At 44.2% G+C, this 26,217-nt stretch overlaps 1 protein-coding gene and 1 pseudogene across 1 annotated transcript in view; both read right to left on the reverse strand.

The window, feature by feature from the left end:
- Positions 1-26,217, reverse strand: part of PDE1B (phosphodiesterase 1B) — a 118,522-nt gene that overhangs the window by 59,809 nt on the left and 32,496 nt on the right. The gene's annotated exons all lie outside the window — the stretch shown is intronic.
- Positions 19,948-20,064, reverse strand: LOC136642761 (5S ribosomal RNA; annotated as a pseudogene).

Below are 26,217 nucleotides of genomic sequence, written 5' to 3' on the forward strand. Positions count from 1 at the left end.
TAAAAAAAAAGAAAAAGAAAAAAAGAGGTAGTCTATGTCCATAAGAGTAGCCCTATATTTATTTGTAAAACATAGAAAGGCATGCAGTTGCACAGAATGAGGTCTCTTGTTATCTGGTGTGCTCCCTGGGGCATTTGGTGGGCCGCTGTGAGATACAGGAAGCTGGACTAGATGGGCCTATGGCCTGATCCAGTGGGGCTGTTCTTATGTTCAGGGATAGGAAATTATAGATCTTATCAAGACATTCTCCCTCCCACCCGAAGTCCATTTTTCACAGCCATGGCTCAGCTCTGGACTGTGTGAAATAAAAGGCTACCTCTGAGTACATGCAGAGTGCCTTCCTCTCATCACTGCCTGACTACAACCAGGCTGCATGTATCTGAGTGCAAGATGCTTCCTGGGCATTTTTGTGTAGTTCTTCAGCACCTCTTGTTCTGGAAATATGGAATTTGGGAGTGCTGACTAGTAGATTTAAGGAGACTTTCCCAAGAATTGTATGCAAAACAAGGCACAAGGGCAGCATTTGTTTTCATTTTTTTTTTCCCAGGAAAGAAGGCAAGTCTAGCAATCAAGGGTTTGTGTTGCTATTCAGTGACTCAGCCTCACCAATGAGAATCAAGCCTCCTTCTCCCACTGGGGACAGATTCCAGCTGTCAGAAGTAGACTCAAGGTCTCTCACCACCAGGACATTTCATTGCTCAGATCTGGCCTCCAGCTGCGGGTAGCTCGACATCACAACAGCTGTGCCGAGAAGTCTGCAGTGGCTACTTCCTGTCACGGAGCGTTCAGGGAGTTCTCACGGACTGAAGTGACCCCAACATTCAGGCAATGGTATTAAGGCTGCCGCATCAGGGTGTGGAAAAGGAAATGGGGGGCCACATTATAGAAGCAAGGCCTAACCACAGAGGAAGAAAGCTATCTGCAAAGCATCGTCTTCGTGCATGAGGCTTTTGAAGAAAAGAAAAAAAAAAGACATTTCATTAACTGTGAAGCTCCGGAACAATACCAAAGTCGAATTCACACAACCACTTTCCCAACTTGCTCTTCTCTCCCCCTTGCTTTTAAGAACTAGGACTTTACTGATTAAACCCAAAAATTTCTCTCGAAGCACAGTAACAAGAAAGCAGCTCCGGGCTGCTGCCACAGAAGCCCAGAGAAGGCTCTGAAAATTTTACAAGGCACATAACTTGTTTTCCCTTTATAAAGAATGAAGCTCAAGTTTCTAGTCCTTATTACTGCAAAGACAGGTTTTAAAGTTCCGTATATGCACAATCCCTCGTAAGGTTGCAGAAGCCAGTGAGATAGCAAAATTAGGTTTTCAGCAGTCAGAGGCTTTACCAGCTAGCACAGCTTTCTTGCTTTCCTCCAAGGCTAGCAGAAAAAATAAAATAGAGGGCAAAAGTTCAAAGGTATGCAAAACATGACTCATTAAAATTAGCTTCACAGAACTTGCGTTATCTTGGCTCAGAATGATTTCTGTTGCGATGAACTTCCCTTATTATCTCTACGTTACTTCTTTGCCTTTGACCTGGTAAGATGTTTACTGCCATTACTCCAGTCCTAGAACTTCCTTTCCCCCAGAACCTCACTTGGCATTGTTGACCTTTTTTTGCTACGTCAGGGATTGGTTCTGTTTTACAACTCCGTCACATTTTCTCAGAGCTAGAGGTCTGGGACTTCAAGCATCCCTGAGCAGCTCAGTTTCTGATAAACGGATCAGACCAGGTCAGAACCAGAAGCAGTACCCTATAAAGCTGCAGTACCCCCTCTGATCAGCTGCAGTGATGGTGCTATAGTGCCACAACATTAAGGCCAGCAATCTTTTCTGCTCACCAACTGGTGATACAGGGAATAAGGTCAGAGTTGTTAGTTTTGAGACCATCCACACTTTAGATATTTTAGCTGCCAGAACATTAACTGCTTTAGGGCACCCTTTCACATTAAACTTAATTAGTATCTCTGGGATGTAACGGCAGCAAAAAATAGGCTGTATTGTGAATTAAAATGCAGAACCTGTAATTTACATGTTGTTTTGGATTTGCCACTACAACAGACCAGCCCGTTTCATGTACTGGAGTAGAGGTCCTAAAATAGGAAGTTAAGTTATTCTGGACTGCTCACATTCTGTGTTAGAGCCAAGAATTTCAGAAGCAGCATGCAATCCAGCCTTCCCAGGACTGTACCTTTACAGAATGCTTTTCCATTTTACATAGAATTGCCCCCTCCAAAAATTGCCCCCCCATAAAATTGCTTAGAAAACTAGCATCATCAGAAAGAAGGTTAATCGAGTCCCCTCCAGCCTGACATGCTACTTTTGTCAAGTAAACAAATAATTTCCTGTGAAGCGAACACACGTGTGTGGGCATGCACATGTCCCCCTTCATTCTAAAGTGGTATAATCCCAAAACAGTTGCACCACGTGATACTCCTTTGAACACACAGACCAGCTTTTAATCAACGTCTTTTTGTTCCTATTGGGGGGGGGGGAAATACAGAGACTGGGGATCATGCTCCTTGCTTGGCGGCCGGCTGATGCAATGTTTTCATCTAGGAGTAAACCATTCAAAAGCATCTTCCTTTAACTCCAAGACCCTTGGCAGGCATTATCCGGTTGCCCATCAACAGTGTTGTTACATAGGGAGATTTCAAACCTAATGAAGAGATTATTAGGAAATAAAGAGCATTTTTTTTCCAGAGGCAGCTTCCTGCCAGCTCCTCCGGTTTACAGCTCCCTGGCACGGCTCCCTCCTATTAGCACTAATCAGAATTGTCAGTCGCATGCAATAAACTTGCAATGCCATTTAGTTAACTGCATCTCGGGCCCAAATGAGAGCTAATAGCATCGCACAGCAGAAACCCAAGTGCCGTGCCAAAGCCAGATGTGTGATGCGGTTGGGTACACTCACTTTCAGTGGGCGCCGTTTAGAGGGCATCAAGACCTCACATTGCACAATTCAAAACAAGCCTGATTTAAAAAATACACATACATCTTGCTGAAGAAGAAATCAGCATGGTTTTTTTTTTTTTTCAAAGGAAGTCCTGCCTCACTAATCTGGTAGATTCTTAGGGAGCGATAGTGAAGAGAAGTCTGCCTTCTTCTCCTGCTTGTGGGCTCAGGCAGCCAGGGGGCCACTGTAGGAAACAGTAGACTAGATGGGCCTTCCACCTGATCCAGCAGGGCTCTTCCTACGTTCTTATAACATGTCAACACTGTTCCAAATAAAGCTGAATTTTGCCATTTGTAAACATTTGCTTGATTGAGCAGACTTGAACGCGTTTGTTTTGCACAATTCATTCTACTCTGCCCTGTCTTAAAGAGGGGCAAAGAGCTATGCAGGCACCAGAGCTCTGCTCCTGACCACTTTCTGAGTTTTCACTCAGGTATTGCCCACACACTTTCTAGCCTCTCCGTTTTAGGGCATACAAAAGTAAGAGCTAAGAATTTTACGATACCAAGTTCTGCCCCAGGCATTACCAATCACTGGGATCGCGTAACACATGGAATACACACAGAACCTGAAACATACACTGTACAGTAGTTGAGCCAGGGCTCAGATTTCAATCCATAGTCTGAGTCTCGGAATCTACAAAAACTTCAATATGTGAGAAAATTCAGAACTCTCACATAGCTTGTTTAAATTCTAGGCAGGAACAGGCTCCCCTAATGCACACAGTGGGAGCCAAGAATGAGCTGGCTGCTTCCATACCTCAGATCGTTCCCTCTTAGCACGCTGAAGATTTTCAGGCCATGCATGAACAAGAAACTGACTAGACATTTGCGGGGCCCAAGCTTGGTAATGGGTTGACTGTCCCAACAGCACTGTCACCGTTTCTTTAGATGCATCCAAGATAGAGATAATGTGGGGGGGGGGAGTATTTATTTAGGACTGAACCAGAAGTTCTCAAGTGGAGAATTTTGTAGGGAGTGGGATCAGGGGAGAAAGGGGCAAAAATGGTTGGCAACATTCAGTCTCGAAAGACTATGGTATAAGCCTACAGCACCCGGTATTCCTAAGTGGTCTCCCATCCAAGTACTAACCAGGCCTGACCCTGCTTAGCTTCTGAGATGACAAGATCGGTCATGTGCAGGGTAACAGGGGCAAAACTGGCTTTACTTTTCTACTTATATTTTTCCCCCAGAATGCTCCTGTGAACGGTACAACAACATCACATAATGTTATTCCCAGGGGCATTCTGGGGAAAAAAAAAAAACCAACACCGCAAGCACACCCTCAATCACATAATTCGTCATATGTGAATGGGGAGGCAAAAACTGAGGAAGGGTATTTCAGCTCTGATCTTAGATACTCTGCTTACTAGCCTGCTCTTTAGTTCACAAGGACTCACAGATCATCTTACAAGAAAATCAATACAAACAATGTAGAAGCAGAGCAGATACACGTTCAGCTGTAAAATAGCATTAAACAATACCACCAGACCACCAACTCCACCTGAAAAAAATGTATGGACCAAAAGAATTTTTAAAAAAAGTGTTCACCTGGCCCAAAACACAAAATTTTCACCTTACTGTGGAACGATGACATGAACATTTTGAAACTTATGACAAATTGCTACAGGTAAATCATTCATTCATTCAACAATTATTCTCTTTGGCTTTCAACCCAGAGCACTAAGGTCAATCTACAGCTACACATTTTTTTAAAAATGCAATTAACACAAGGACTGCTTGGGTTCCTATTCAGACAGGCCTACAGTTCTAGCAAGAGGCCAGTAGGAGGAGCTTTGCCAGGCTGTTAGGTTTGCCCATCACTACTACAGAGCTGCAGAGGGGGAGGGAAGCAGCAGGAAACTGCAGCATAATGGTATAAAAACAGTTGGTATAAATGGTATAAAAACAGACCAAGCCTGCGTTGGCTTGGTCATGTCGTGAGAATGGATGATGGCCGGATCCCAAAGGATCTCCTCTATGGAGAACTCGTGCAAGGAAAGCGCCCTACAGGTAGACCACAGCTGCGATACAAGGACATCTGCAAGAGGGATCTGAAGGCCTTAGGAGTGGACCTCAACAAGTGGGAAACCCTGGCCTCTGAGCGGCCCGCTTGGAGGCAGGCTGTGCAGCATGGCCTTTCCCAGTTTGAAGAGACACTTGGCCAACAGTCTGAGGCTAAGAGGCAAAGAAGGAAGGCCCATAGCCAGGGAGACAGACCAGGGACAGACTGCACTTGCTCCCGGTGTGGAAGGGATTGTCACTCCCGGATTGGCCTTTTCAGCCACACTAGACGCTGTGCCAGAACCACCTTTCAGAGCGCGATACCATAGTCTTTCGAGACTGAAGGTTGCCAATACAAAAATACTACAGAGCTGCAGAGGGGGAGGGAAGCAGCAGGAAACTGCAGCATAATGGTATAAAAACAGTAAGCTACTGTCTACACAGTGGAATTTTTGACTTCATGGGAATAACTTGTCAGCATGCCAACCACATCCAGCCATATTCTTGCACACACAAACCCCCTTCATTTCTACAAGGCTTCCCCAGGAGAATTTCCCAGTAGATGGAATTTAAGCAGCATCAAAGTGCAGGGTTAGTATCAAGGGTCAGCCAGGCCAGGCATTGGCCAAGAAAGAGGATGCTTTTGGATTTTACCCCTTCAGCAGTGCACTCAAATGCCTTCAAGCCATCCTTTAGCATCACTGACCACAAGACCCCATTTATAACAGCATACCCTTTACCAAGCTCAACTTCCACACAAGGTCCAAACATACATACCTATTTTCATCAAACCAACAGTGAAGGCATTGACCGTGACACACTTGTACTCATGTCAACAACTCAGTTAACAGGAAGAATTTTTGCATTTGTGCAGCACTATCTGAGTGTACAAAGCGTTTCACATGCATTACATCGCTACAGCAACTCTGTTCAGAGTATTAAGCCCATACTGCAGCTGGAGAGCTAAGGCTCAAAGCAACTGGACTCAATTTATGGCAGAGGTGAGGTCAGAAGTGGGGAAGTCCCAGAAGTGGGTAGGAGGTCTAGCTCAGTAGTAGAGCTGCCACCTTGTATGCCTGAAGATCTGAGGCTGCCTTTTGGAAACAACCAGAAGTATCTGAGAACTTGACGACACGCTGATATACTGACGAGCTGACCCTCAGTGGCAGAGTGGAGTTGCTATCAAGTTAAGCGTGGGAGGTGAAGCAGCCAGAGAGAGGCCAGACCAGGAAGGAATCCAGCTGGACTGAGGAGCTCTATGAAAGAACTATTCTATTGTAAAAATCCCTATGGGGGGTTTGGAAGAACCTGCCTATGTAAACCACCTTGGATTGAAGTCTGAGGAGAAATCTGACAACCAAGAAAGGGGGCATATAAATACCTGTATCATCATCATCTCCTCCTCAGTTTTCTTAGGGTGCAATCCTAACCCAGTTTCCAGCATTGACATGAGGGCAATGCAGCTCCGAGGTAAGGAAACACACATTCCGTTACTTTAAGGAGGCCTCCGTGAGTGCCCCCCAACTGCAGGATGCAGCACACGTCCCATTGGCACAGCTATGCCAGTGCTGGAAAGTGGGTAGGGATTTGGGCCTTAGATGCTACAAGAGCCCAGCTATCCTGGGCTTGGCTCCTGAAGAAGAGCTCCTGAAAGGGCTGTGGATAGTAACAGTATCCTCCATCAACCCAGGTTGTGCAGGATTGGTCCACGGCACCAAACACAAGATTTGACCTTGGAAAGCAACTATCCTCAACTTTAGTTATTGACTTCCTTGTTGATTCCCCCTCCCCTCCCCAAACATGCCATCAATAGTTCCTCACTCCATGTAATTGCGATAGATTTTTCAACAGCCTTTTGGACTCTTGCAAAAGCTGCAGGAATTGGATTTTTTTTCCTTGCTGTGGATGGCTTTGCTGTGAATTGCTCATCTGTAGACGATGACTTAGCTGCTCTGAAGGCCCATCTCAGGGCCAAAGGTGCTGGATATAAATCCGCTTATAAAAAAAAGTAAACTTGTTGCCAAAGTAGAACATACACCAAGTCCAACATCAATTCATAAACAGAAACAAGTCATAAGACAAATGGGGGGGAAAGCCAGGGGCAGCTTGGGATGCAGTTTAAACAGATGGGAAAAATAATACAGCAAACTTACCCAAATACGCACTGCCCTGTCACCCTTGCATTTAGTTGTGCCAGTGACCAGCACAGTTGCTGGGGAAGGCAAAGAGCAGAGGAAGATGATGGTCTTCCTGCCTTACTGGTGTTGCAAGCATTTTGGAGCTGTCTGGTTGTGGACAGCAGGACTAGATGGACCTGTGGTCTGTACCCCCGGGGCTGCTCTTAAATCTTAAGCAATTTCTCAACTGTGACCCTTCCTGGTCCTCTCCATCCCCAACTCTATTACAGCTGCAACAACTTGACCACGTCCAAGGGTGCCCTGATCCTTAGCCCTGCATCTCAGCTGAAGAGTATAGAGGTCTCATGTTCCCTCCATGCACACTCTCCCACCGGATTCCCATGGCCAGGCGCAGACTGTCCCTATTCAACAGCACACACCATGCCAGCCTGCCTCCAAGACCCAAAGCAATTTGCAATGAAACCCAATTGGCTGGAAAATAAAGAACAACAGGTTGGCAGGTGGAGTAGTGCGAACAGTCCAGTTCACTCACAAGCAGCACTCCTGGGGTGGAGGAAAGAGGAAGATGGGGTTGCTAAATTTGCAGTAAGGCAATGTTTCTCAAACTGTGGGTTGGGACCCACTAGGTGGGTCACAAGCCAATTTCATATGGGTCCCCATTCATTACAATATTTTATTTTTAATATATTGGACTTGATGCTACCATGGTATGCAACTGCATCTGGGGGAATGTTACAGCTCTGTACTTTTAACAAGCTACTGTGTATATACTTTTACCAGTGAAAATAAATGGGGCTTACTACTGGGTAAGTGTGGATAGGATTGCAGCCTAGGATTGTTAAAAATTTTCCTGCCTGATGATGTCACTTCCAGTCATAAGAACATAAGAAGAGCCCCGCTGGATCAGGCCATAGGCCCATCTAGTCCAGCTTCCTGTATCTCACAGCGGCCCACCAAATGCCCCAGGGAGCACACCAGATAACAAGAGACCTCATCCTGGTGCCCTCCCTTGCATCTGGCATTCTGACAAAACCCATATCAGTCATATCACTTCTGGTGGGTCCCAACAAATTCTGATTCTAAAAAGTAGGTCCCGATGCTAAAAGTTTGAGAACCACTGCAGTAAGGGAATATTAAGGAGTAGGCCAACTCCTAGGTTCTATATGAAGGGTAGGCTTCAGATCAAAGATAAAAGTGACATCTTGTGTCTTCAGTTCTTGGGTATATGATTACACAAGTCAACAGAGAGGAAGCAAACAAAGTCCTGTAGTGAACTCTGCAGCAGCATTAAGAAAACACCACAGGGATGAGGCTCCCATGTCACTAAAGGGAATGTGCAAATCAGCCCTCAGACTTATAGGATCTGATCTGCTTCTTGAGGATCCAGGAACAGGCTAAACAGCTACAACACTATGAGGGGAGAAGAAGATCTGATTTGCATTAAAACAAATGATAGAAAGCGGAGAGGTCTTTTACCCTTCCTCCTCCAGCTTCCATTTTCCAAATTAAACCATTTACATCAGATCCACTCTGCACTGGATAAACAGAGGCCAATTCCCATCATTTGTGCACACCTGTCCAGTCAGACAGCTGTTTCCTTGTAGTGATATCAGTGTAACATGCACCCTCCTTCACTCTTGAACACTGGCCCTGTTAAAAAGGTCACCTTCTATCCACAAGTTATTACTCTACAACATCTCTTCTCTCCCCCGCCCCCCCTTCAAGACATCTGCAGTGTCCCAGTCTGCATACCACTGAACTCTCTGCTCTGTAGTTTCCTTTTGTGGCCCACATTAGGCATTCAACACTCATGGTACCACCACAAGCTTACGGTTGATTGCAGCCCTAATAGGTTTATAATATCACAGACATCAGGGAAACCAATCCAATTAACAGAGGAAAATAAGCATGCTCTTAGTCAAGCTACTGGAACTCTGAATTCCCTTCTCTATTTTATGCTGTTCCCATTTCCTATCTCAGTTGCCTTCATTCCCAAATAAATAGCTTTTAAGGGCTAGCTGGGAAGACAAACATCACTATTAGAAATCCTAGGCCATGTGGCAAGTGCCTTGAATCCACGTGAATCCCCTCTGACACACACCCCCAACTAGCACAAGCAAGCATAAACCAGGCACAAACCAGGTTCAAGAGGGAGACCCTCCAGGTTTCAAGAGGGTGTTGGGCTGCATGGGTTGGCCCCAAGAACAGGGGTGGTGTCATGAGCTAACCAAGGGTTCATGCCCATCAGACACTCGCGGTCAGCTGGGCTTAACCTCAAATCCTCACTACTGGAATCAATAGTAGAACCCCATACACCAGTGTTATTCAAACTGTGAGGCGCGGCTCGTGAGGGAGGCGCCAGGAACTGAAAGGGGAGGTGTGGGATGTCCTCTCGCAGCGATACAGTCACATACAGAATACGAGCCTGTCTTCTGCCTGTCGCTGCGCTTTTTTTTTAAAGCAGGAGTTGCTCAGCTGCTCCCTCCGAGAGTGACTGCGAGAGTGGCTGCTGCCGCCTTCCGTGTTCGCTGCATGTTGTTTCCAAAGCTCTTTGACTCCAACCCCCATCTGGCAAGTACCAAGCATGCTCATTTTGCAGTCCTTGTCCTTGCTGACCGTCAGAAAGAAACCCTCCTTGATTCTTGTCTGGTTGGTTCCTAGTTCCCAGCCTGGGATCGCTTCTCATCAAAGTGAAATCTCTCTTTTCAACCCCTCCCTCTTCCACTCCCCCCTTTCAATCTCCAAACCTTCCCACTTTTCAACCCCTCCCCAAATAAAACGCTTCCTATTTTACCAGTCACCAGGGGTCTTAAAGTTGTTTCCATGTAGTTGGCAAAGGGGGGGGAGGGGAGAGAGAGAGAAGCACACACTTTACTTGGCCAGGAGCAGAAAAAGGGGACAGTTTTTAAAGTGATTTATTAACCTTGTTGTTTGACTGAAGAGGAAAGGCTGTATTTTTAAAGTGAGGAATCTTGCTATTTGAAGGGAATACTTATCAGCCATTGATGAAGTGATTGCCAGCCCAATCCTATTCACACTTTCCTGGGAGTAAGCCCCATTGACTCTAATGGGACTTACTTCTGAGTAGGCATGCGTAGAATTGGGCTCTGCATCTCCTAGTATAGGAGACATATCAGCTTCCTAACCAAACCTTTATCAGTTCTGAAATATTTTCATGGTCTATTTTTGTTTTCCCCACCAGCTGCTGGAAAAAATTAATTTAATTAAATAAAGGGTTCAATCCTATCCAATGAGAATGGAAGAAATGACTAGTTGGATTGGGGTCCACAGGGGTGGGTGTGTGTAATGTTGGTCAGACTGGTTGTTCACAAAGTTCATTTGATAAAACAATTCTATTGGTATGCTTACAAAGTTAAAAAAAAAAAAAGAGTCTTCCTGGACCAGACAAAATCTACCTACTCCAGCATCCTGTCTCCAACAGTGATCAGCAGCTGATCATTTATAAAGCATGTATATCGCTGTGTATTAATAATATATTTTTAAGATCTGCATTTAATTAATGCTATGATTAATATAATTAATATTACTATAGTTTAATATTTCTGGCCACTTCCTGTTTAATGATGTCACTTCCAACCCTCAGGAACATGAAGGGGAGTCATGGCCAACAGCCACGGGGGGTCAAGGGAGCCACTGGTCGGAAAAGTTTGAGTACCACTGCCATATGCCATCATCAGGGGGTGCCAAGGAGAGTCCTGTACAGAACTTTGCCTCAAGGTCCCCAGAAACCTGACACCATCGTCCGCAAAAAGAAAGTCACTCTATCACCATTCGGTGAAAACTATGGGTACAGAGACAGTCTAAGATCGGCAGCAGGTCCTCCTATGCCAATTCTTGATGTCAGCATCTCCATAAACAATCTTCTTTCAGAGCTTCACTATCTGCTCTTTATTCCTCCGGGGATTAAGAGTAGTGGCTGCTCCAACCTCAAGGTGGTGAGATTTACAATAGGGACACCACCTATTGGAAGATTTACACCTAATCTCACCTATTGTGAAACTCACTTCAATGACTGGGTGCAGACAGCTCTGTGGATCTGGCATTGTGATAGCAAAAGGGGCATACTTTTATCTGGATATGGAGCATAATCGTCTCAGTGCATGGTCTGATGTCACGTGAGGCACCAACCTTGCTGAAGCTAAGCAGGCCTTGAGTCAAGTCAGTGCCTGGATGGGAGACTGTTAGCTTCTAAGATAAGGCAAGTGTTTGGAGACTGCTGAAAGAAACACGCCTCATGTAGGATGGCATGCCAGGTGGTGATTTGGGTTCCCTTCTAGGTGATTCCTCTGAGCAGTGTGTTGATTTTCTTTAGCGGTGTGTTTTTTTTTTTTTCAAACCACTTTATCCCATGTTCCTTAACTGCAATAAATGGTTTTACTATTTTGGAGGATGAGGAGTTGTCTTGCGGGATGAGGAATGGAGGAAAGCTGTTCATGTCTGGGATAGGGGGGTCCCACTCCTTGCAAAGATGGTGAGATTTACAATAGGGACACCACCGTTGCAGGTGTAAATCTAACAGTCTCCCATCCAGGCACTGACTTGACTCAAGGCCTGCTTAGCACCAGCAAGGTTGGTGCATCACGTGACATCAGACCAGACACTGAGACGATTATGCTCCATACCCAGATAAAAGTATGCCCCTTCTGCTATCACAAGGCCAGATCCACAGAGCTGTCTGCACCCAGTCATTGCAGTGAGTTCCCCATCCTCTATTCTAGTTGTAGTACCTGACAGAAATAATGGAACCCTTTACCCAGCAAGCACTGGTGTTCAGTCACCTGGCAACAATATCACGTTCAGTCTCCCGACAACAACATGATGATGGGCATTGATTAAAGAGCAAAGAAATCCAGTTCGATGGCTGCAAAGATGAGAATCGATTGAAACAAATTCAGGGCAATCTGACAGGAGCAGCAGGAACTGGGAAGGGGCTCATTTTTTAATCTGCAGATATTCTAGTGGGATCTAGCCAAGGAAGTATCCCAAAAGGGAACATTTCTTTTAATTTTTAGAGGGGAAAAAAAATACATTAAGAACACAACATGAATACAAACAACTGCAAACAGAAATTGAGATAAAGTGGACCCTCTGCACCCATAGGTTCTGTATCTGAGGATTTAACCATCCATGGAGACAGAAGGTCCACATGGGTACATTGGGAGTCTCCCCAAATTTACTGACCTGGAGCTCCAGGAGGCCTCTCCTGGGTCCTTTTCAGAAATCTCCGGAAACCAAGTCCAGTTTTTGGAGACAACTTCTGGTTTGACCAGAAATCACTTCTGGAGGCTTCTGCGGGGCTATTCCAAGGCCCACAGAGGCTAAAAGAGTGGGTCACTGGTCTGGCACAACCCAGGAGAGGCCTGGAGACTTCAGGTAAGTAATTGTATGAGCTTCAGGAGTTGACCCCAGCATCCACAAAATTCTTTACCTGTGGGGTGGGACCAAACCCCATGAATAAGAAGGGCCTCCCATATATGTTTTTAAAGACCATTAGAAAGAGAAACTAAGATGTATCTGTTCACATGCAAAAAAAGGACAGGGGGGGTAAGGGGATATAAGGATATTTAAGCCATCTATAGATTATTGCATATTTCACATTCTATGTGTATTCATCTAGGAAAGGCTTCCAAATATCCACAAATATATCTGTTTGTGATTGCCGTCTGTAAGCCATTTGCTTGAAAGTTGATAATGTCAAAAAGCCTTCAGTCCATTGACTAATAGTAGAGGGGACACTTATCCTTCCACTTTTTCAATTTCAGTCTTTTTGCTACCATAAGTGCGCAGAGAGTCCATTTCTACTATCCCACTATTAATTTCCATGATGTAAGTAGTTCAAAAGGCTATAGGTATCAGCAAATGTCAGTGATTGTTGTAATACAACATTAATACCAATAATAACTTCTTCCCCCCAAAAAGACGTATCTCTAGACATGAGCAAAGCGTATGAATAAGAGGGGCATCCAAGATGCTACAATGCTAGCATTTAGATTCTTTAATTAATCCTTTATTATAAAGATACTGCAGTGTCCAATAAACCCTAAAAATATCTCAACAGGGTACACAGCAAAGCAAGAAAGCAGATGGCTAGCCACAGTTTGATCTGCTTATCTAGGCCCATTCATAAAAGCACCACTTCAGTATATAAACCCATAACGTTTAATCTCACCATTGATATATCTAGCTCAGTATTGTCTCCTAAATCCTTAGAGAGCTATTGCTTTCCCAAAGCAGATGCCCTGCCATGCAAAATCCTTTAAGCAGAAGCTCAGAACTAGAACCTGGAATCTTGGGCATTCAAAGTATATGCTCTGCCACAGGGCTATGCAGGACCAAGCCAAGCCAACACCCAAAGTAGCACTCAAATTCCATCCCTCCTCCTTTCCGATGCCAGCAGAGTGAATGCTGTGCCAATGAGTCAGGTTGATTTTTTTGGCTGCATGTCTTGTAATAACCAGCTCTACAGACATGGTTTAAAAAAGCTGCCCAGGCATGCTGGTGACCCACTGAGCACAGGATGACTTGCCAAAAGTCACCACACCGAGCCAGTTAAAGTGGCCTCTGCATAAAGCCACAATGTTTAAACTGCCCGTTAATCTACCTCCAAAAGTCCAGCTTTTCAAAGAAATTGGTGTGCTTTGAAAAGGAAGGATGAAAGAATGTGTTGGGAGAGACACTGTAAACCAGTGGCTGGGAGCACAAGTGGGGGGGGGGGAAGAGGAGGGAAGGGTTGATCAGCATTGGAATCAAGTCACGAGGAAAGGGGAACCTTTGGTTAGATCTAGAAGGGCACTTCCTATGATCAGAAGTAAGGATGATAAGGAGATTCAAACACTTGCTCAGTCACGAAGCTCACTGGGTAGTCCTGAAGCAAATCTTGAAGCTTAAAATCTAACAATGGCAAAAGCACTTTATACACTGAAAGAGACTTTTTTTAAAGCAACCACCCTAAAAAAATTACATCCCTTCAAGTACGTGACATCCAGCAAAATCTAACTAGACCTGTGGTGTCTATTTTAAGGCATCCTAATGTACAGTGAAAAAGTCAGACAAAGGCAACAGATGCAAAATAGACTTACTGGCAGGCTGATTTTCAAATTTTCCAATACATTTCCATCAAATACATTCTTCCTCAGAGGAGTCTACTCTTAATGATTTATTGAAATTATCTCAAAAGTCCCTCAACTCCAACTTAGATAAACTTGTTAACGGTAGGGAGGGGAAAACACCCCTACCTTTCAATCCAAGGGCCCAATCCTGTCCAATTTTCCAGTGCTGGTGCAACTGCACCAATGGGACGTGCACTCCATTCTGTGGTGGGGAGGCAGTCACAGAGGCCTTCTTAAGTTATGGGAACATTTGTTCCTTTACCTCGGGGCTGCACTGGAGCTGCACTGGAGCTGGAAAGTTGGATAGGATTGGGCCCTAAGTTAGCTGATTCTAACCAAATTGTGTTCTTAAAGCCATAGGTAAAGGTGAGTGACAATGGTTTTATTTTTTCACCAATTTCAATGTTTTCCAAAGTTAGAAGTGCAGAAAGCGGTGTTATGTGTTTTTATTTAGTTATCACTGTTTTCACCCACCTCTAGTCACAGGGGACTGAATTTTATCAGAACACTGTTTTCACAATGTAATTGTTGTTACCACTGGGAGGGGGGAAGCATGCCCGTGTTTGGAACACACTGGGAAATTCGGAAGTCAGCTTGACAATAAATCTTCCTTACACCCCCTGGCTTTGTTTTTGTATCATTCTACAGTGCAGTTTTCCTTCTGGCTACAACACAAATATAAAAAGACATAAACCATAAAAAATGTATGTATCTTTTCTAGACTTAAATGTAATAATAGTTTTGCTGCACAACAAACACTTTAAAAAAATCTTAAGGGAAATATCAAAAACAGAAGCCAGGAGTAGACATTTCAGTTAAAACCAGAGAAAGAATTAACCCAAATTCACTTGTAGTCTATTAGTGCAACAAAGCCTACCTGGAGTCAAACCTTTCAGAGCCCACTGTATGCTTTCTAGATTTGCCCAGGCATTCCATCACATTTTGTAACCAATTTTAAGTTTATGATTATCACCCTGTGGAATTACATTTATTTTATGGCTGTCATTTCTGTGCTTTTACTTTCACTGTTGTTTTTATGCAGTTGTATTATAATTGTATGCTGCTCTGGGAGTTTTATACTGATGGTTAGTCTAAACTGGATTTAAATTTCCAAATCAAAGTTTGATTCTCTCAGAACTGGTTTCTGCAGCCATAAGGGCTAAAAACTTGCTATTCCTTTTTAAAAAGAAACGCAGAAAGAATGCTGAAATTGATCTTGCCAGTACATTTCTGAACTTTTCTGCATTTCCACAGAATCGCAGCACGCATGCAGCCCTGGTGCATAGGTTAACCAAGCGCTGGCTGAAGAACAAGAAAACAATAATATATTGCACTGCCAAAAAGCCAAGTACACATCTGTATGTGAACATGCATGGTTATGCACAATTAATAGCTACTTAGTGTGCATGGGGAGGCAAGAAGGTTGTGCATATATGTGTCAGAAAGGCTGGTGCTGAATTAAAGGACATACGATGTCACCCGGGGCCTGCCCTTTTCCAAAATTAATGGGTCATTCATTTGATTTCCTCTTGACAAGCCCTTTATTTTCCACCTCAGTCAGACTGACAGCAATTCTGGCTGGTAGAGCTGGTGCAAGGACAAGAGCCAAGCAGAGCCGGGCAGCCAGTTCAGAGAACCACTCAAAGCTGCAAGTATTCCAGCACCCATGGGAGGCTTTTATCTGGGTACACTCCCTTTTAATCACTTGGCCAAGGCCTAGTGATTAAAGTATTGTTCCACTGTGGCTGGAGCAGCCAGGGGCTGGCTGTTAACTTGACTAGAGATAAACAGCTCAGCAGCGAAGCTATTTCACCTCTCACCTGACAAATGCTTGTTTCCTAGAAGGGTATGAAAAAGTGAGCACCACAAAACGTACCAAAGAGAAGCAGAACTTTCTCCTCAATAAGAAGAGGGCTTTGGCGGCAGGGACATTCCTTTTCCTTTGCAGGCTTCTTCATACATAGAAAGATTCCTTTCCACATCATACCTGTTTCCCAGAGAGGTTCCAAATTCCTGATTATACACCGTGCAAGAATCAGACAAAGTCCACTTTGGAGAGACCTGTGTTTGTGCATTTTTTAAATGCAGGTTCCTTCGCAAAGAACATAGAGGTCAGGACTTAGCAGCTATGGAAATGATCTGTACACTCAGCACAATGCGTAGAGGTGCTTGAAAACAGTGTTATTTACCATACTCAAACAAGCCCATTGTTTTTTCGTAAGACCTAGGCTGTAATCCTGTCTCACTCACTGGAAATAAACACTTCTGATAATGGATCAACCTGCTTTTCATATTCTGTGTTTTACAGAATTATTACTTAAAGCCGCACCTGTGATTAGTTGTTAGTACTTCATTTCCATCCCTTATGAATCGTGTTGATGGCCGGTTGTACACAGAATTTTAAAAGACAAAACCAAACAGATGGCTCTGCAAAGCTATTTGATTGAACTTCCAAACCTCACCTGTCTCTTGGGCTTGAGACAGGTTGAATGGTAAAATGCACACCGGTTTTTTTAAAATCAGATTAATATACGCCACACACCTCCATGTTCAATTCAAAGCTCCAAGTTTCTAGATCGCAACTAAGGGCAGAGCCATCACTCAGTGGCAGAGTGCCTATTTTGCACGCAGAAGTCCCAGATGTCAATTTTTGACCTACACACCCAAGTCTGAAACCCTGGTGAACCACTAATGATTAGCACACACACAAGCTAGTGAAAGTCCGACTCCATATGAGACACCTTCCTTTGTGCCTAAGAATCTGAAAGCAGACAGGTTAAGAGGACGGGGCAGCCTCTTTCCTCCTCTTGTTCCTAAGGACTAGATGCGCAATCCTTAAAGGGTGGAGGGGATGCAAAGACAAGAGGGCTAAGAGCCAAAAATCACAAAAGCTTCACATTAATCCTTGTGAAGACCATCAGGGCGAAGACAGCTTATGACCCCACATTTGCCCTGGTTCCAATGCAGGCTTAACAGGAAGAGTGCAAGAAGTTTCCATTGAGCTCAGACACTCTGCTGGCACTGCCCATGCGATGCATTGCCATGGAAGAAAAAGAAATAGCCACCTTCCCCAGACGTATCTCCCATACAGCCAGCTGTACGTACAACAGCATTGAGGCGGCGCCCACGACATGGGTCCGTCCTCCCCTCACAAGTGCTGCCGCTCTTCCAGCATTCCTGGCAACAACATGGTGACTCTGAACACAGAATGAATGCCTTTAATAGACTTCAGCTTATTTCCCTGCTCCTTCCCCCCACACACACACTTTTCACAGGCGCCCAGCAGGTGCGTGCTCAGCATGTATCAAATTAGAGCCAAGAAGAGCTGCTTTCATGAGAGGAAATTAGGCTTGAGAGAGGGAGTGGGGAGGGAAGCACTCAGCGGCTCAGGCCTGAGAAGCAGGTGTGGGAGGGGGCGGGCAGGCAGGGGGTGAAGAAAGCCAATCAGGGCATGGAGGGATGAGAATGGGCTGCCAGTTGATGGGCCACATTTTTCTAGAGAGAGGAAGTTTGGTGGGCCGCTGTGAGATACAGGAAGCTGGACTAGATGGGCCTATGGCCTGATCCAGTGGGGCTGTTCTTATGTCCTTAAGTGATCACTCCTGCACCACACAAGCATCTTCCCTGAGAACTCAATGCAGCAAAGTGTAGCAGAGCACAGAAAGACCTACAGGAGAACCAGGGGAAGCATTTTAAATATGATTCACCAACCTTCTTTGCACAGTGCAACCTGCTCACGTGGCACTTTACAAAACAATGAGAAGACAGGTCTCTGCCCTGAGGCGCTTACCATCTAAAAATCAACACAAGGGAGTCAACAGAGGAAGAGGAGATGGGGTAGACAGGGGAAAAATAGCTCCTTGCTTGTTTTCCCCACAGAAAAAGAAATAAATCTAGAGTCGCACACAGCACACACCCCATCTTAAAATCAACAGTCACCCCTGCATGACTTATTGATGCTTGTTGCTTCCGCCTCTTTGAGGAAAGCCCTATTACAAATGGGCAATCACGAGCCGCAAAAAGTACTGTTTAATACCAGAAGTGGCAGAAAGGATGATAGTAATCACATCTGCACCCCCTAGGTACGCAACCAACCAAACTGGTAGTTTTGCACATGACCTACTATCAAAACTTATGGGAGCAGATGGTACAGTTTTCATGAGACCTGGAACACCCACCATGCCCAAGTAGCCCTTTATTCTTGACTGTCTCTTGCTGCCGCTCAAAAGTTTGCATACCTCAAAAGGTTTGCAGGACCTTCCCTAAACTGATTTGAACTGATCAAAGATTTTAACGCAACAGAAACATGGAGGTCCGGAAGTTACAGGAACACAAAGAACATCTGGAAGATAGGGCAGAGCTGTGTGAAGCTGTTGCGTCTGCACCATACAAGGGTAGATTTCCGAAGCAGAGAATTCCACATCCTGAGCATCCCAGGATTGATTCAGACACACATGCATGACACCCAGTTCTACTACATTGATGGCTGATGGCTGAATATGTGAAGCAATTCCACAGGAAAGCATCATAGTAGAGATGCTGTGAGGAGATATGAAAGCCCTCGCTGCAGCATCAGATATACGTAGCAGCAACCCATTCACACACACCATGCATCAATTGAGAGCCATCAGTGTGCCCCAAACAAACGAACAAAAAACCTTAGTCTCTTCCATGCCTCAGAACGCCTGCAAGAGCCTTTTAGCAAGTACTTCCGGATTTTGCGCACAAGCCCCCCCTCCCAACGCTTCAGAAAACAGGTCAGATCACAAATTTGATTGTCCGCAGTTTTCGACATCCATGGAGGTTCTGGAAATAGAACCCCCACAGCTGCTGTGGACCAACCTGTATTCCTCACCAGATGCAAGGCAGAGGCAACAGGATACGGGTATCTTGAGTGCTCTCTGAGGCATTTTGTGGGCCACTTTGAGAGGTGGAAGTGGACTAGACAGGCCCTTGCCTGAACCAGCAGAGCTCTTCTTATATTCTTAATATTTCTCACATTTACACACAGCCTTCCTCCAAGAGCGTTGGGGCAGTGTCCAGGGCCTAGGAGAGAGGGGTAAAGGGGGTAATTTGTTCCTGGGCCCAGGGTCAATAAGGGGGCCCAAGAGCCAAAGGTGGGGATCCCAGAAATCTCCTGGGATCTTACATTTTCCTATCTATTCAGACTTGTTGCCTGCATGAGATGCTGGGAACATGACCACAAGTGCGCAGCTGCAGCTACAGGCAAGCCATATATCCTTAAGAGTGTGTTTGGTTTTTCATATCACTTTATTTATCTTCCAGTGCCACATGGGTGGGTAGACCAGGGCTCAGAAGACTTTTCCAGCCGTCTCCACCCTCCCCCCATCCTGTTTTGCCCCTCCCTGCCCCCATTCCGCCTGCCCATCATCACCCTCCCCCACTCTGTTTCACCCTTTGCCCAAAAGAAACTTTGTACCCCCTGATAAAATTCCTCTCAGAAGCTCTGGCAGTGTCACTTCCCCACCTGATCCTGACAACATCCTTGTTAGGTGGGTTAGGCCAGGAGACAGCAGTTAGTTCAACGGAAACATGAGAACTAAGCAGGGATTTGAACCTGAGTCACTCAAGTCCAGTTTGATTTCAAGATTAGTAATATTTGAACTTTGGCACACCAAAAGGCTTATCCTCTGGTTCTTAGTTTAGGAAGGCTATACATGGCCTAACAGATGGTTGGCAACCTTCAGTATAGAAAGACTATGGTATAAGCCTACAGCACCCAGTATTCCGAGGTGGTCTCCCATCCAAGTACTAACCAGGCCTGACCCTGCTTAGCTTCCGAGATCAGACGAGATCAGGCATGTGCAGGGTAACAGTTGCTGATTTCCCCTAGAAAGGACTCAGCACTTCCAGCCCCAGCTGATCCAGTCCAGAATCTCCCATTTCCTCTGAGCTCATCAAGAGGGATTGTTACTAATGGTCGCTTGATGTATTTAACCCCATGGCCCCAATTATCAGCCCCCAACAGCTGTGACCTTTTCCTGTAAAAATGTGCTCAGCAAGGCCTGAAATGGCTTGTTACTCATTGCCAAGCCTGGCCATTCATCTTACCTTTTTTTTTTTTTTTTAAATTTTCCTCCACTATCCTTATTGGGCAAAATATTTCTTTCCAGGCTTTAATGCATTCAGTAAAAATTAGCCCTTTTAAAAAAGATTTATTAGGCAATTAGCAAGCTTGGAGAGATAATCATTTCATGTCAACAGCAAGACTGACTTCCTCTTTTAAAAAAAGAATCTTAGGCAATGGATATTAAGCTTTGCAAAGAAAAAAAACACACCTATACACTCTGTCCTCAGACAAACAGCATGATGCATCTTAAAAAAAACAAACGATAGAAATTACCTCAGGGGTGCTTTTCATGTTATTTTCTGTGCTCCAGTGCTGTGTGAGCATCAACAATCATAGTTAAGCTTTTCTCATTATCAGGCTACTAACAACCCAGTCCTATCCCCTTCCTGGAGCCCAGAGGAACAGTGGTACCAAAATGGTGACTGCTGTATCCCATGGGAAACCGCCAGAGGACTACTCCGGGAAAGTGTCAGGCCCCACAATGGGGTTTCTCATGTCTGCACCGTCTATTTTGCCAGCGCACACGAGAGAGCCTCCATGTTGGGCTTTTCAACCTGACATGGAGGATAGAATCCAGTGAAGCAGGGCTCCACCAGTCCCAGCCCCTTCCCAGGTCAGTTCGTACCCCACACTGCCCCCACCTTGGAATGCCTTCCTCAAAAGCCCACACCGGCACCCAGAGCTCTTACCTTCCTCTGGCACTGAGCCCAGTACTTTACAGCACATTTACAACACCTATTGCTGGAGCTCAGTGCCAGTGCTATGGCCCATTAAGACTGGGCCCTAAAAGGTCTTCACCTCACTCAGGTCTGAGGGCATATGATACAACCAACTTGCTGAAACTGAGCAGGCCAAGGTCAGTATCTGGAGGGGTGACCCTACCTCCCCATAGGGTTCCCCTAACTTTCCATCTTGAGTTCCATGATGGATGAAAAATTAAACACAAATATACAGATGAGAGCCTGGTCACTGCTTCCTGTTCTTACCTTCCAGAAATATTATGTACTAGATTGATATTCCACCCTTATTCAAGGAGCAAAGGGTGGCAGACACAGTCGTTATCATCGTCGTCCTCACTACAACATTATGAGGTAGGGGAAACACAGTCTGGTCCACAATCGCCCTGGGAGCCTGTGTTGGAGTGGGAATATGAACCCAAGTCTCCCTGCTCCTAGTCCAACACTCTAAACCAGGGGTGCCCAAACCCCAGCCCTGGGGCCACATGCAGCCCTCAAGGTCTCTCAATGTGGCCCTCAGGGAGCTCCCAGTCTCCAATGAGCCTCTGGCCCTCCACAGAGATTTGTTGGAGCCCGCACTGGCCCAACACAACTACTCTGAGCATGAGGGTGACTGTTTGACCTCTTGCGTGAGCTGTGAAATGACGGCTTCCTACACTGCTTGCTGTTTCATGTCTGTGATGCAGTAGCGGCAGCAAAGGAAAGGCCAGCCTTGCTTTGTGCAAGGCCTTTTATAGGCCTTGAGCTATTACAAGACCTTAATTCATTCATATAAGTTCATCTTTAATATATTCATTTATGTAAACTTATGTAAATTTATTCAAATTTTAAAATGTAAATTAATTCTTTTTTCCGCTCCCCCCCCCCCCGACACAGTGTCAGAGAGATGATGTGGCCCTCCTGCCAAAAACTTTGGACACCCCTGCTCTAAACCAGTGATTTTCAACCTTTTACACTGGCACACTGATAAGGTGTTAAAATGATCAAAGTACAACATCAGTATTTTTATAATTGACAAGGCACACCATGCAGCTGGCAGGGCTCACACCCCCAATGCCCCTACCAATAAATGACCCTCTCCAAATTACTGTGGAACACCTGTGGCCCATTCCCAGCACAGTGGTTGAAAATCGCTGCTCTAACCACTACCCTGCCCTGACTTTTAATGGGAAGATAAAAAAGCAATTAAATGACTGTTAAGCATTGTGATTAGGGAAAAAATGATCCCTCCAGATACAACAATTGATTGGTGTACAGGAGAGGGAGAACATTTTCTAAAAAGCTGTAAAATGTATCCACAAAATAACCTCAATATGAGGCTCTCCCCCCCCAATTTTGATTCCTGCGTTTTTCAGTCTTTCTGTAATGGGGGTGGCAGGTCTCAGGCAGCAGCATGCTTCAGGATTGTTTGGGGCGAAGCAGTTCTACTCTGGAATAGCGCTTTACAGCACAGATGACAATTGGGTATACTTAACAGCTTACAAAATGGTGATGGGACGGATGGGGGGTAGAATAATAATAATACAGGTATTAGAACAAATACAGGTATACAGGTATACAGAACAAAACCATGCCCCGCAGTGAAAGTAGTTGGTAGAGGTACGGCAGAGGAGTGGATCTCTCAAGTCACAGCTATGGGACTGATGAACGATGGCCAAGAGAAGCAGTAGGAACATGCTTCTGTATGTTAGGGAAAGGGAAGTGATAGGAGTGCTATGCAAGAACACCTCATGCAAAGGGACAGAGACCCTGCACTGGTGGTAATACAAGAAAATTAGCAGGGGGGTGCATTTGGAAAAAGCTAAGGCAGTAAGCTAAGAACACTGGAAATTTCTGCAAGAATTTTTTTCTTATTAATCTATTCTGGGTAGAAAATGTAAAGCACTGGCAGTAGTTCTCCTTCTCTTGGGATTCTGTTTTTAAAACTGTAATGTGCTTTGAACCTTTGAGATAAAGCAAGCTAAACAAATTAATAAGACCTGTGACTGGTAAACATCATTTCTTGCTTCCTTGTTCTGGTCAGCTTGAGCTCATATTTCACAGAAAGTGGGAAGGGAATGGACTTCTTTAGATTGTTGAAGACAGCAAAGTAGACAGCAGGATTTGTGTGGCTGATCAGCATTCCATGTATGAAAGATCCCATTAACTTCTACTCTAGAGCAGTGCTTCTCAACCAGTGGTATGGGAACCACCAGTGGAACTTGAAGTGGTGTCTGGTGATACTTGCGAGACACCCAGACATCTGCTGCCTGGCAGCAAGATGAGTGATGTAGCAAACAGTGGATGGCTTGACTCAGTGGGCAGAGTTCCACAGAGCGCATTTCACATGCTCTAAAAAGTCCTCCTCTCCACCCTGAGAGTCTTACTGGTGTCACATCACATCTGACCTATCAAACCAAAAATAAACTGGCAATGACATCATCACCAGATATTTCCAGTGGTCCTTCCAATAGGTGGATCATGCAAAATGGTACAGCAGGGGGATAGACGTTGAGAAACGCTGGTCAGTTTCTCCCTGGAGCCACAGAACCTGTTCCAGTACCATGGACAGCTCCCAACACATAGAACCTTGGGAACTCCATAGAAAATCAGCCAAGGAATTCCATTTGATGTCTGCTCTCCCAGAGGCACTGAAAATCCATACACTGTGATTTTAGGGCATGTGCATGTTTAATTTTTCCCCAGTCACCTTAACCAACCCTCATGACCCTTTAACTGCAATACTCAAATTAAACCACACATGTACAGACAGATGGTTGGCAATGTCCACATACAACCTTTATAATTATAGAATACATGGACTATATAGTAGTATCGGTGTGGGGGGGGGGGTTTCCCATTATTTTTCTAATTCCCCTGAGTTGGTTAAGACCTAAATAAAAGAGAGGAGGAGGAGCCAACAGTGGACAAACAGACATGTCCCTAGGAGCTCCTGGGAGACAGTTTGTTTTCCCCCAAATACTGCAGGTCTGAAGAGGACCTGGAGATCTTTGTTAGGAGAGACAAGATCTTCATCGGTGCAGGTATCTGGGAAACTGAAAGCCCGACCGGGGGGGGGGCTTTCTTCTCAGAGAAATCTAACCGTTTGTGACAGTATTGGGGGAGGTGCAGTGATCTGCAATGAAACTGCTGGCTCGGTGCTGAGATGCCATAAGGAGGAAGGAAAAAAAGTGTGGTGTAAAGTTTAAGCTGGAAATTTAAGATAAGCAAGTGTTAATATTGTCCCCAGCTCTGATTGACTGATTTGACTAAAAGCCCTGGGTATATTGGAGGCATTAATGAGAGACTTTTTAAGGAGGTTGAAAGTGCTCTTTTTCTCTGTCCTGGAATAAATTGGTGGTGGATTATAATTACAACAACCATAACTTGGGTGTGACCTAAAATCCAGAATTATTCTTAGACATAATTGGATATAAATATAATTCTCATTAGATTTGAGAGAGCTTTGTTTTCTCTGCACAAGAGACGATGAGACTGTTTTCTTGCATAAGAACAGCCCCATTGGATCAGGCCATAGGCCCATCTAGTCCAGCTTCCTGTATCTCACAGCGGCCCACCAAATGCCCCAAGGAGCACACCAGATAACATATGCTGTGTTATATGCTGAGATGCCATATGGAAGAAGAAGAAAAAGCATGAAGTGCAAAGTTTAAGCTGGAAATTTTGGATAAGTAAGTGTTAATATTGTCCCCGGCTCTGATTGACTGATTTGGCTAAAAGCCCTGGATATATTGGAGGCATTAACGAGAGACTTTTTAAGGAGGTTGAAAGTGCTCTTTTTCTCTATTGTGGAATAAATTGGTAGTGGATTATAATTACAACTATAACTTGGGTGTGAACTAAAATCCAGAATTATTCTTGGATATAATTGGATATAAATATAATTCTCATTAGATTTGAAAGAGCTTTACTTTCTCTGCACCAGAGACGGTGAGATTGTTTCCTTGCGTTTTGTTTCTCTCTCCGTTAACCGTACTGGACTGTTATTTGCAAGAAGTATGTAAGGAATACGGATGGCGGAGTAGTAATGATGTGGTGGAAGTAAGGAGAATAATACCTTGTAGACATCTAGTGAACTAAAGAGAAATTGCAAAATGGACTCTGTTCCAGAAATGTGGGTATAGAAAATCCTGATTAATACGGAGAGATTGCTTGTTATGGAGCGACAACGGCTGCGTTCATCCTCGCAGATTCAAGCCAGTCTGGAGACTCTTTCCCAACAGATAGAAGTGTGTAAGGAATAATTGGAATATGTGAAGAAACAAGCAGAAGATAAACAAGGGAATGAAAAAGCAGACAAGGAGGAAAATCAACAGGATTATCAACAGGACGAAGAAGAGGTGCTTTCTTATCAAGAAAGATAAGATGGACAGAGTAACAGGAGTGCACAAATCACAAAATTTGTTGGAACAAGAAGGAGGAAATATATCCCAGTTAACTGGAAGAATGAACACACCCTATATAAGAAAGTGTGGATTTATCAGATTCTGTTATAGAGATAAATTATTAAAGATATTACAGGAGAAAAAATGGAAAGTGAGAAAAGAAAAAGAACCCTGAGGGGTAATCTGAGGGTTAAAGAAAATCGGAGGATTTATTCAGCTAATAACAATGGTCCAAATTTATTTGAAGAAAAAAAAAAGAATATGTATGAAATTGATAAATATGAATTAGAATGTATTAAAAAATATAGCTGGAAATGTAAACGTGTAGAAGAATTGTTTTATATGTGGTTATGTCAAAGGAAAAAAGTGTAATTAGATTGGAGTTGAAATAGCTGAGGTGATAATTTTGGTAATTAGATTATTTTGTTTTAATATTAATGAGCAATTGAAGTTAGTTTATGCTTGGTAGAAAGTGAATATTTAGAAAATATAGTATAGGGCATTAGGAAAAACTGTTTATTTTTTATTATATAAATAAATGGATAAATCAATAAGAGGTAGAAATAAATGAGTAAGTAGATTAGGAGATAGTATGATTAATTAGTAATGGTATATAGTATTTAGCACTCCTAAATGTATGTTATATGTTTGTATGTTTGTGTGTGTTAATTAAAAAAAATGAAAAAGACCTAAATAAACATAAGAGGTTTGGTCAAATCTCAGTAAAACCCTAACTAGGTAGAACCAGTGGTTAGATTTATTCAACCTGTCTTAAATGTCTCGCT

This window comes from Tiliqua scincoides, chromosome 2 (assembly GCF_035046505.1).
Source record: "Tiliqua scincoides isolate rTilSci1 chromosome 2, rTilSci1.hap2, whole genome shotgun sequence".
NCBI lineage: Eukaryota > Metazoa > Chordata > Lepidosauria > Squamata > Scincidae > Tiliqua > Tiliqua scincoides.